This window comes from Portunus trituberculatus, chromosome 18 (genome assembly GCF_017591435.1).
Source record: "Portunus trituberculatus isolate SZX2019 chromosome 18, ASM1759143v1, whole genome shotgun sequence".
Lineage (NCBI taxonomy): Eukaryota > Metazoa > Arthropoda > Malacostraca > Decapoda > Portunidae > Portunus > Portunus trituberculatus.
Genome location: NC_059272.1, coordinates 6,150,268 through 6,162,964, shown reverse-complemented (window position 1 = coordinate 6,162,964; position 12,697 = coordinate 6,150,268). Strand labels below are relative to the sequence as shown.

The window sequence follows — 12,697 nt, the reverse complement described above, 5'->3', positions numbered from 1 at the left end:
TAGGTTCGAAAATCTACCTACCGTAGGTGGTACACGTAGGTAAGGAAATATGAAAAAAAAAAAAAATAATAGTATCCTATCTGCCTTATACGTAGCTGCAACTGATTCATATAATGTATCACTTAATCATTTCAAATAAATCCGTTGTAAAAAAATGCTTGATATTTTGATTGACTTGCTAATGTTGATACTACGTGGATTTGACGGTGCAAAGTGCACAGTGAGTGGATAATCAAAGTGATCCTTGCTATAGTTGTTAGCAAGTCAACACTCAACACTACGTGGCTGCCGCTCCTTAGTCCTCATACGCTTGAATGATGTGATCTGTGGTGGTGGAGCTTGCTCACCACTTTGGTATTTGTGATCTTTCGTCATTAGCAGGTAATGCGACACATATCTGGCTTAAACAGAACAAAAAAGAAAAATAATTTATATTATGATCAGGTGGCAGGTGACTTCTCCATGACCTGCACTGTATTTGTCAAAAGCGTCATGATGACAGTGACGTGGCCTTATGTCATGATTTCACTCATCTCACACTGTCATATACTACTCTGTCATGTTGGTTAATTTGCAGTTTGAGCCAATACACCCTATCTTAAATTTCTTTTTCCGTAAGTCTAGCAAGCTTGGGGACCTGGAAAAGCGGGGTTTTTTGAGTGGGGAAAGCAAAAATGAGGCAGTTTGGTGTGTCCGAGAAAAAAGCTAAGGAAAAAAATACCCTTAAAAAAAAAAAAGGGAAAATCGCAAAATTCATGAGTACTTTTCACTGGAATTATCGGCAATATCCCCGAGAAGCCGTCCCGTGCGCTCGCTTCCATTCCCGGTTCCCCCTTCGCAGCTCCACCCAGCTGATTTGACGTCACATATATGAAGCCACGCTATTGGTCTGAGAGAGAGAGAGAGAGAGAGAGAATATGGTTACGAATAAGGCAGCGTTTCTCAACCTTTTTATTTTACCCTTGTGTAACACTTAAAATAAATGATGTCCCAAGGAACTCCTGCGTAAAAACAAAATTATACACCATATATTTGTCACTTTATTTTCATCGTATTTCACGTGACAAATATCATCATCGGAGAGAGAATATGACAACAAAGAGAGAGAGAGAACTTTGCTGTCGCCTGACAGCAGACAGTATTGGTGTTTGTGTGTGATCACTTTTACGTCGCGAGACAAGTTTTTCCTTTATCAATCACTCTCTCTCTCTCTCTCTCTCTCTCTCTCTCTCTCTCTCTCTCTCTCTCTCTCTCTGACCAATAGCGTGGCCTCATATGTGTGACATCAAATCAGCTGGGTGGAGGAGCTGCGAAGGGGGAGCCGGGAATGGAGGCGAGCGTGCGGGACGGCTTCTCGGGGACAGTGCCAAATTATCCTAGCCCAGTGGTTCCCAAACTGCGGGTAAATTACCCCCTGGGAGTAATTTAACAATTTTCTGGGGGTAATAGAGGGGTGACAGAAAAAAAGTTATGAATTCTGAAAATCAAGAAAACAATGCGGTACCCGGTATTAGGATTATTGTTAACTTTGTCTTAGTATATAAAGTTGTAAAGTAAACCTGTTATAAGTAAGTAATAAAGTTAAACCAAATAACATCCCATCCATCCCACTGATGTTCTTGACATCTTTGGTAATAGTCATTAGAGATGCACAATGTTCAAATACAATAAATAAAAGAAAATATCTCTAGAGTTTTAATTTAGCCATATATATCAATAATAACAACATTTTGTGAAAGGGGTAACATGCTTTATGTGACATGTTAAATTGGGTAACAAGCTGAAAAAGTTTAGGAACCACTGTCCTAACCTAACATAATAACCTCTCCCCTCCCCCCTTCCCCTCCCCAACAAGCTTGGTGGACTGGGGAATCGGGAGTTTTGGGGGGGAGCCAAAAGAGGCGAGATATGGCGATCCAAAAAAATCTAAGGACAAAAACCTAACGTAACGTAACGTAACCTAACCGGGGGTGCTTTTCCCCCCCTCCCCGGACCCCTCCTACAACGCTAACATAAACCTAACCTAATGTAACCTAACCTAGCCGGGGGGCTGCGCTCCCCCGGACCCCCTTACACCCCTACAACACTAACCTAACCCTAACATAAACCTAACCTAATGTAACCTAACCTAACCGGGGGGGCTGCACCCCCCGGACACCCCTGCAACACTAACCTAACCTTAACATAAACCTAACCTACCGTATCCTTGCTTTGGGGCAGCTTCCCTCCTCCCTCACCGGTTCTCTTATAGCTTCACACAATATGCCCTACCTCTACCAATACCCCTCCTCACAATACCTTAATGAAAGGATAAAGGTCCTGGCTGGTCCTCTTCTCGATTGTACACTGACTTGCATCGCAGGAGCGATGATTTCCCAGTAATCAAATTCGCAACCTTTACAACTAGTGTCACTGGTGGCCATGGCTGAACTGCACACACAGATGTCTCTGTGCACCTGTCTGCCCAGCTGTGCCCAGGCTATGAATACATATAGCATATATGTGGCGCAGCTCGTGGTGTTAAGAGGTGGTGGCACGTCATTGGACAAAAGAACTATAGACACAATAAGAATCCTATTCAGCAGTTACCCACAAACCCCAGCTATAAACAAATGCAAGTCAATCTACTGCTCATTTCCGAGTGTGATGGAGCTCCGTGGCTCGCCGCAGCTTGCTGGACTTAGAGAAAACTGCACATCTGAAGGCTTGTGTACGACACACTAAGGCTAAGCACTCACCAAAACTCTCACTGACGGTAATCACGTTACATATACTGCACTGTGCTATACGTATTATACAGATCGGCTTGGAGCAGTAATTCTAGAGAAGAACCGTCTGGTTGGGCTTAGCTTAGCCATCCTGGCTAGGATAGGTTATTTTAGAATGATTCAAAATATTGAGTGGTGAGTGATGGGATGTGAATGTATCATAAATAATTACCCATATTTATATTCATGAAAAGTCTAAGGATGTGAAATAGTGTATTTAGAGAAGGGAAAATTTCTGGGCCATCCTAACCTAATCTAGCTGTACTCCAACCATTAAGGTGGCTTTATATGGCACAGTTCATCACTGCTTGTAGCCACACATTACTGGAGTAGCCTGTAGGTTCTGCTTGAGAGCATTCACATAATGGAGACCAGCTGTAGGCTTGCTTGTTGCTGCATCAAAATATAAAGAATCAAGTTGTAAGCTATAATTAGAATTTTGTTGTTTATATTTCATTTTTTATTTATTTATTTTTTTTATTATTATTTTTTTTTTTCAAGAAAAAGCAAGAGAAGAAATGATTATGGCCTGCTTACTCAGTGATGATGTAAGCAAATCAATTCTGCATCTATTCTTTATCTTTGATGTAAATATTTTTTTTTTATGTAAGAGGGAAAACTGCCAAGAGAAAAAAAAAAAAAAAGGCCCACTGGAATTCCAGTCTCTAAAAAAGATCAAAAGAATCAGTCAAAAGCCTGGGACAAATATCTTGACACCTTTCTCTTAAAAGAAGTTAAGTTATAGGAAAATGGAAATACAGAAGCAGGAAGAGGGGAGTTCCAGAGTTTACCAGTGAAAGATATGAATAATTGAGAATAGTGGTTGGACAGAATGAGATGAGAAGAAGAAGAAATCCTTGTGTAGTGGAGCCACAGGGGGAGGGGAGGCATGCAGTTAGCAAGATTAATAGAACAGTTAGCATGAAAATAGCGATAAAAGATAGAGAGATTCAACAATTTGGCAGTGAGAAAAGGGCTGAAGACAGTCAGTCAGAGGAGGGGAATTGATGAGATGGAAAGCTTTTGATTTTATCGTAATAAAGCTTTATGAGTGGAACGCCCCCAAACCTGTGGAGTACTCCATACAAGGACGTATAAGGCCATTGTACAGAGTCAGCAGTTAGAGGGGTAAAAAAACTGGCAGAGATGCCGCAGAATGTCTATCTTCATAGAAGCTGTTTTAACAAGAGATGAGATGTGAAGTTTCCATTTAAGATTATGAGTAAAGGACAGACCGAGGATATTTAGTGTGGAAGAGGGAGACGGTTGAGTGTCATTGAAGAAGAGGGGATAGTTGTCTGGAAGGTTATGTTGAGTTAATAGATGGAGGAATTGAGTTATTGAGGCATTGAAAACTACTGAGTTTAGATAAGAAGGTCATTAATGAATAATAGAAAGAGAGTGAGTGATAGGACAGAACCATGAGGAACACCATTGTTAATAGATTCAGGAGAAGAACAGTGACTGTATACTATGGCTGCAATAGAATGGAAAGAAAACTTGCGATAAAGTTGCAAAGAGAAGGATAGAAACTGTAGGAGGGTAGTTTTGAAGTCAAAGCTTTGTGCCAGACTCTATCAAAAGCTTTTGATATGTCTAACACAACAGCAAAAGTTTCATCGAAATCTCTAAGGGAGGATGACCGAGACTCAGGAAGGAAAGCCAGAAGATCACCAGTAGAGCGACCTTGACAGAAGCCATACTGGCGATCAGATAAAAGATTGTGAAGTGACAGATGTTTAAGAATATCCCTTTTGAGGATAGATTAAAAATACTTTAGATAAGCAAGAGATTAAAGCTGTAGGGCACTAGTTTGAGGAATTAGAATGGTCAACCTTTTTAGGAACATGCTGAATGTAAGCAAACTTCCAGCAATAAGGAGAGATAGAAGTCGATAGGCATAGTTGATAGAGTTTGGCCAGGCAAGGTGCAAGCGCAAAATACAGTTTTTGAGAACAATAGGAGGGATCCGATCAGGTCCAAAAGCCTTCCAAGGATTAAACCAGAGAGTGCATGGAAAACATCATTACAAAGCATTTTGATTGAAGCCATGAAATAGTCAGAGGGAGGAGGAGAGGGAGGGCCAAGCCTGGAATCATTCAAGGTCGAGTTTTTAGCTAAGGTTTGAGAGAATAGTTCAGCTTTACAAACAGAAGAGATGGCAGTGGTGCTATCAGGATGAAATAAAGGAGGGAAAGATAAAGAAGTAAAGTTACTGGAGATGTTTTTGGCCAGATACCAGAAGTCATGAGGGGAGTTAGAGTTTGAAAGATTTTGACATTTTCTATTTATGTATGAGTTGAAAAACAGACTTAGCATGATTCTGGGGAGAAATATAAAGTGCATGAGACTGAGGTGATGGAAGGCTCAAGTACCTTTCGTCGGCAACCTCTCTATCACATATAGCACGAGAACAGGCTGTGTTAAATCAAGGTTTAGAAGGCTTAGGTTGAGAGAAAGAATGAGGAATGTACGCCTCCATGCCAGAGATTATCACCTCTGTTATGCGTTCACCACACAGAAATGGGTCTCTGACACAGAAACAGTAATCATTCCAGGGAAAATAAGCATAATACCTCCTCAGGTCCCTCAACTGATTGAGGCAAAATCCCAGAGGCACCTCTGCTTAGGGGGATTCTGAGAAGGGATTGGAGAAATAGGACAAGATACAGTAATGAGATTGTGGTTGGAGGATCCCAATGGAGAAGATAGGGTAACAGCATAAGCAAAAGGATTAAAGGTAAGGAAAAGTAAAGAATTTTGGACGTAACTCCAAGATCGTCAGGAATATAAGTAGGGCGTTGCACCAGTTGCTCTTGGTCTTGGAGGATAGCAAAGTTAAAGGCTAGTTCAGCAGGTTGATCATTGAAGGGAGAGGAAAGCCAAAGCTGGTGGTGAACATTGAAAGATCTCTCCAAGGATGGAAATCTCTGTAAAAAGATAGAGGGACAGTCAAAGAAATTACTATAGCAAGAGGAGTTAGTGAAGAGATAGACAGCACAGATAAATTTAGTTAGAGAGTGAATATTGATTTGAAACCAGATGATGGAACACTTGAAAGAGTCAAGAGTGTGAGCACGAGAGCAATTTAAGTTGTTGCGTACATAGATGCAACATGCAGCTTTGGAACTAAAATGAGAATAGAGAAAGTAGGAGGGAACAGAGAAGGGGCTGCTGTCAGTTGCCTCAGACAGCTGTTTCAGTGAAGAAAAGAAGATAAGGTTTAATAGATGAGAGGTGGTGTTCTACAGATTGAAAATTAAATCTAAGGCTGCCAATGTTGCAGAAGTTAATGAAGAAGAAGTTGAGGGAGGTGTCAAGACATTATGAGTTGCTATCAAGAGAGGAAGCAGTCTGACCTGGGGACATTTCTGGTCCCCTCCTCAGACAGGGACTTTGAGGCTGGATTTGGAGTCCCATTTTTATTTATAGGTGAGGGCTGTATGTGTAGAAAGTGCATGTAGTTTTGTGTTGAAGGAGGAGAGTTGTCTTTAGAGGGCAAGCTATGACTGCCCCCTTGAGTTGTAAGACACAAAGGGAAACATTCAGCGAGATCACAACTACTTTTAATGGAAAGTTCCATCCCCTGAACTGATCCAGACTAGAACTGGTCCAGAACAGAATTAGTACTGTTATACCTTATGGGAATAAATTTTTATTTCAGTAGGTGTCTGCTACATCTTGAGGAAGAATGTAACATAACCTCATCTAATCTAATGAAATGTAACCTCAGCTAACTGTAGGTTTCCCCCCAGACCCTGTTTTGGAAACCGTATCTTATATTACACCAATACACCACAGTAACAAGAATGATTTGAAAGTAGATTTGATTTGATTTGATTTGAGTAGATCCAAGTCACAATCCATGCATCTGTTTCACTCCATAATGAGGATAAACCAGACATGGCAACTCCTCTACTGCCTTTCATACCGTCATGGAGGACTACATGTACCCCAATAATTCAGTTTTTCATGATAAGTCGAACTCTGACTGACCCAGGGACTAAATTCTGAGTTGAATCATCCATCTGTTTTTTTTTTTCTTTTTTTATACTCCTGTATTTTGTTTTCTATTGACATTATAAAGAATCTAATTCCAACTAAAAATTAGATTTAAGTTGTAATTTTTGTGAAAATCTTTGGTATAAAAAAATGACTTTTTGAGATATTTGTTTCTAAAGATTTTTTATAATTTCCTTTTTTTATTTATCTGATTGACATGAAATTTTCACACATGATTGTGAATACTTTAGTGACTTCCTGGAGCATGGTAAGGTGATAACCCATCAGACCCCAGCTTCTCTAGATGATATTATTCACTCTTATTCACTTGTACGTGAGAGTTGGGAAGGCGTCATCAACAGAAGCACAACAATCTGCTGTTTTACTACTAAACTGGACACCCTCTGAGTTGTTATTATTGTACTGAAGTAAGATAATGATACAGTGAAGTATTTATTACTCATCTGGTCCAGCTTTATACCCCTGTCTGAACATAATCTTTTGTAATAGTGTTATTTTGAGAGTTTCATAATGTATAGTTGTGACAATGAAGGTGGTGATAAAAAAAAGTGTTTGAAAAGATAATAGCAGTCTTATGATATAGAGAGATGGTTTAGAAGTGTGGCAGTAAGGCTTGAGGCTGGGTCTTGGAGGCGGAGATAACATGTGTGAGGGAGGGGAGAGGGGAGGCATCCTCAAGATCCTGCTGTCTACCAATGATACACTTGTTTGTTTCTCATTGTCTTCTCTCCTTGAAGATTCTGATTCTAATCCTTGTCAATTTATTCCTGTAAGTATGTTATTTCTGATGCCTGGCCATGTACTGTGTAGGACGTGAGTCAGTCTGTGATGCAACTGCACGAGACATTTAAAAATGGCCTCGTGGTGCGAAGGGTATTTAAGTATCAGAAGAAACTTCAAGCTGTCCACTATGTTCGAGACCTCCGTTTGCCACGGCTAGCACCACTTCGGCTGCTAGCAAACGGGGGTCTGGGGGCTGGCATTCCAGTCCTAAGAATGTTCTATATATCCGTCATACGGTCCCTCATTGATTATGGCGCCCCTGTTTTAATACAGTTTAGTGCCACCCAACTCAGTCCCCTGGAGCTTGCTCAGAATGGAGCCATATGGATAATCTTGGGATGCCCCAGGACTGCACGGATTGAAGTCCTCAGAGCTGAACTGCACCTGCTGAGTATTATGTGTAGGATACAGGAAATTGCTTGTCGCACAGTTAGTCGGATGCTATGCATGGGCTCTGACTCTCTGAAGGGAACACTGACACCCCCTGACTCATGATCCTTGGACTCCTACAACCCCTATACCTCAGGAAGATCTTGGGAGTACTGACAAGTGTAGGTGTAGCCGAAGCCTGTATTAACGTTGTTATGTCACCGCTACAACCCGCCTGGAACCCTCACCGTGTCAGTGTTGATATTCACTTGTTGATATTGGGCATGAGCCCAAGAAGGACTGGCTTCCTTGATGTGCTGCAAGACATGTTTTATGACTAAATTGTCCAAGTACCCACACGTTCAGGCTATTCATGTTTATTGTGATGGGTCAGTCAATGGCAGCAGGTCTGGATGTGGGCTGTTCATCTGTGACTACATCTCTGCCAATCTCTACACTGACACTGAGGTTTCCAGGAGGCTCCCTGCACACATGTCTTCCACTAGAGCAGAACTGTATGCTGTTCTGAAGGCACTCCATATTGTGGCGTCTCTCCATAAGAATGTATATTTCTTTATTGACAGTCAGGTTTCATTGTATCCCTTTCAATCCACCTCCCCCATGGACTGTGATCTAGTTAATCTAGTTAATCTATCTGTCTTGATCTCATCCATGCTCTAGAATGTGCTGGTGCTACGGTCCATTTCACCTGGATACTCTCTCATGTGGGTATCCCGCTAAATGAAAAAGCAGACCACCTTGCTCAGTGTGCCCTACAAGATGACACAGTGGACCCTGGCGCTGAGCACACTCTGGGTTATGTTAAGAGTAGCATTAAGGACTTTGTACATAGTAGCATTAGTGATCAGTTGGAGCTCTGTTGCCATAGGGGCAGTAGCACTAGTCTTCACTATGGACGTGTCTTCCAGAGCTGTGCTTACACCTACAGGAGACACACTGCATCACATGACAGGGTGGCAATGAGGCTCAGATTAGGCTACAAATACTTTTGGGAAGTCAGTGCTTCCCCTGGTATGTGCTGTGTGCTGCACCAAGGGGACACACACTGCGTCACTATATCATGTAATGTCCTCTCATTGCTAAATTTAGGCCACAAGGTCAACATGGCTTGTATAGCCTCATTGACCATCTCCTAGACTCAAGCACTCTCAGGGATATACTCAGGGAATATCCTCAGTTTGTTCTCAGGCTGTAGGATGTTTGTGCAGTAAGGTGTGCAATATCTGTATTTATTTATTGAAGTACTTGTATTCTTGTTATGTATACTGTCTATTGTTATATTTTTGATACTTTAACCTTAAGTCTTTGCCCAGGGGGTGGGTGGCAAGGTCCATTCTCCTCCTTTGTTGTATTTATTTATTAATGCAACAATAAATGTATCAATCAATCAATCAATCAAAATAAATTACACTATCTGGTAATATCGGCTCTGAATGTTTCAGAAAGACAAATGTAATCCCAAAATTTTAAACCTCTCAAAAATTAAATAAATACAGCACCAAGTCTGATTTTTTTTTTCTTTTTTTTTTTTTCTCTCGGTGTGTGTGTATTTACCTAGTTGTATTTACCTAGTTGTAGGGCTTTATGCTCGTGTGGCCCCGTCTCCATATCTACACTTATCCAATCTTACTTTAAAAGTATGCACACTGGTTGCAGACACTACTTCTTCATTTAAACTGTTCCACGTCTCAGTACATCTTTGCGGGAAACTATATTTTTTAACATCCATCAGACATCTTCATTTTCTCAGCTTTTTACTATGTGATCTAGTGCTTCAGATGTCATATTCTTCTCTCAGGATCAGTTTCTCATTATCCACTTGGTCCATTCCGTTGATCAATTTCTAAACTATAAGGTCTCCTCTCTCCCTTCTTTGTTTCAGGGTTGGTAGATCCATAGCATTTAGTATCTCCTCATATGTCATCCCTTCAAATTCTGGAATCATTCTTGTAACCATTTTTTGTAGTCTCTTCAATTTCCCTATGTGTTTCTTTTTATGAGGGGTTCACACTACTCCTGCATATTCCAATCTGGGTCTTATTATAGTACTTATCAATTTCTTCATCATTTCTTTGTCCATGTAGTGAAATGCTATTCCAATATTCCTTAGCAAATTATATGTTTCTCAAAAAATTCTATCAATATGGCTTACTGGTTGATTGTTTTCTTTCAATGTCACTCCTAAGTCCTTTTCCTTTTTAACTTTCTCCAGTTCTACTCCATCTCCCATCTTATAGATTCCCATAGGTCGTCTTTCACTTTTTCCCATTTCCATGACATGGCTTTTGTTCACATTGAATTCCATTTCCCAATTTTACTCCATTCCCAGATCTTATTTAGGTCTTCTTGCAGTATTTCACAATCCTCCTTTTGCTTTATAACTCTACACAGTTTCGTATCATCTGCAAACATATTTATGTAGCTGTTCACTCCTTCTGGCATGTCGTTAATATAAATGAGGAAAAGTATTGGTGCCAATACTGACCCCTGTGGCACTCCGCTTTCTACTGCTTTCCACTTGGACTTCATATCTTTAACTACTGTCCTTATTTCTCTCTTCCTCAAATAATTTTCTATCCATCTAAATGTGCTTCCTTTTAAGTCACCCTTCTCCTCTAACTTCCATAGTAATCTTGCATGTGGCACTTTGTCAAACGCCTTTTTTAAATCCAAATGAATACAGTCAACCCATCCCTCTCTCTCTTGTACTCTATCAACTATTTTAGAATAGAAACTCAATAAATTAGTTACACACGACCGTCTTTTTCTAAAACCAAATTGGCTATTTGATATCAATTTGTTGTCTTCAAGGAACTCGATCCATTATGTATTTACCTAGTTGTAGTGTGTGTGTGTGTGTGTATTTAATTTCTAAACTTGTATCAGGTAGTTTTACAGGGCCTGGGCTTTATGCTCGTGTGGTCCCGTCGCCATATCTACACTTATCCAATTTTTTTTTTAAACTATGTACACTCTTTGCTGACACCACTTCCTCACTCAAACTGTTCCAAGTCTCAACACATCTTTGCGGGAAACTAAATTTTTTAACATCTCTCAGACATCGTCCCTTCCTTAGTTTCTTACTATGCGATCTTGTGCTTCTAAAGTCATATTCTTTTCTCAGTATCAGTTTCTCATTATCCACTTCATCCATTCCGTTAATCAATTTATAAACTTGTATCAGATCCCCTCTCTCTCTTCTCTGCTCCAAGGTTGGTAGATCCATAGCCTTTAGTCATCCCTTTAAATTCTGGAACCATTCTTGTAGCCATTTTTTGTAGTCTCTCTAATTTTCTTATGTGTTTCTTTTGATGAGGAGTCCACACAACTCCTGCATATTCCAATCTAGGTCTTATTTTAGTACTTATCAATTTCTTCATCATTTCCTTGTCCATATAGTGAAATGCTACTCCAATATTCCTTAGCAAATTATATGTCTCTCTGAAAATTCTATCAATATGGCTTACCGGTTGATTATTTTCTTCCATTGTCATTCCTAAGTCCTTTTCCTTTTTTCCTTTTTCTAGTTCTACTTCATCTCCCATCTTTAGATTCCCACTGGTCGTCTTTCACTTTTTCCCATTTCCATGACATGGCTTTTGTCCACATTGAATTCCACCTACCATTTTTTGCTCCATTTCCAGGTCTTGTTTAAGTCTTCCTGTAGTATTTCACAATCCTCTTTTTGTTTAATGACTCTGCACAGTTTCGCATCGTCCGCAAACAGATTTATGTAGCTGTTCACTCCCTCTGGCATGTCATTTATATATATGAGAAAAAGTATTGACGCCAATACTGACCCCTGTGGCACTCCGCTGTCTACTGTTCTCCACTTGGACCTCATATCTTTAACTATCGTCCTTATTTCTCTCCCCCTTAAGTAATTCTTCATCCATCTCAATGTGCTTCCTTTTAAGCCACCCTTCTCCTCTAACTTCCATAGTAATCTTTCATGTGGCACTTTATCAAACGCCTTTTTTAGATCTAAATAAATACAGTCAACCCATTCCTCTCTCTCTTGTACTTTATCAACTATTCTAGAGTAGAAACTCAATAAATTTGTTACACATGACCGACCTTTTCTAAAACCAAATTGGCTATTTGATAATATTTTGTTGTCTTCAAGAAACTCAATCCATTGCTTCTTTATTACTTTTTTCACACATCTTACATATTACACTAGTTAGTGATACCGGTCTGTAATTTCAAGGTTCTTCCTTCCTTCCGCTCTTATATATGGGAACCACCTCAGCTCTTTTCCACTCCACTGGCACTGTTCCATTTTAATTGAGCATTTTATGATGTATATTGGACTTGCTAGTTCTTCCCTACATTCTTTCAGTATTCTGCCTGAGACTTCATCCGGTCCCATTGCCTTTTCCTCATCTAGTTCCGTCATTAACTTTTTTATTTCAAGCTTGGTTACTTTAACCTCTTTCATATAGACAGTCTCTCTATTACCCTGTGGTCTTTCAAATTTGGATTCCTTAGTAAAGACCATGAAATTTACTATTTAACAGTTCTGCCATGCTTTTTGGGTCTTCCACCATTCCGTTTTCTCCTTTTAACCTTTCTATTGTTTCTTTTTGTCTTATTTTTCCATTTATGAATCTGTAGAACAATTTTGGTTGTTCCTTACATTTTTCGACAATGTCCTTTTTATAGTTCCTTTCTTCTTCCTTTCTCACCTTAGTATACCAATCTTTCTTTCCTTCTTCTTTTGGTCTATATTT

At 39.9% G+C, this 12,697-nt stretch overlaps 1 protein-coding gene across 2 annotated transcripts in view; it reads left to right on the top strand.

The window, feature by feature from the left end:
• The first annotated feature begins 222 nt into the window (after nucleotides 1-222).
• LOC123505621 (protein sel-1 homolog 1-like) overlaps nucleotides 223-12,697 on the top strand; it is a 217,401-nt gene continuing 204,926 nt past the window's right edge. For both annotated transcript variants that reach the window (XM_045257157.1, XM_045257156.1), the window contains exon 1: nucleotides 223-381. The gene's annotated coding sequence lies outside the window, so the exon portion shown is untranslated. The remainder of the gene's footprint in view (nucleotides 382-12,697) is intronic.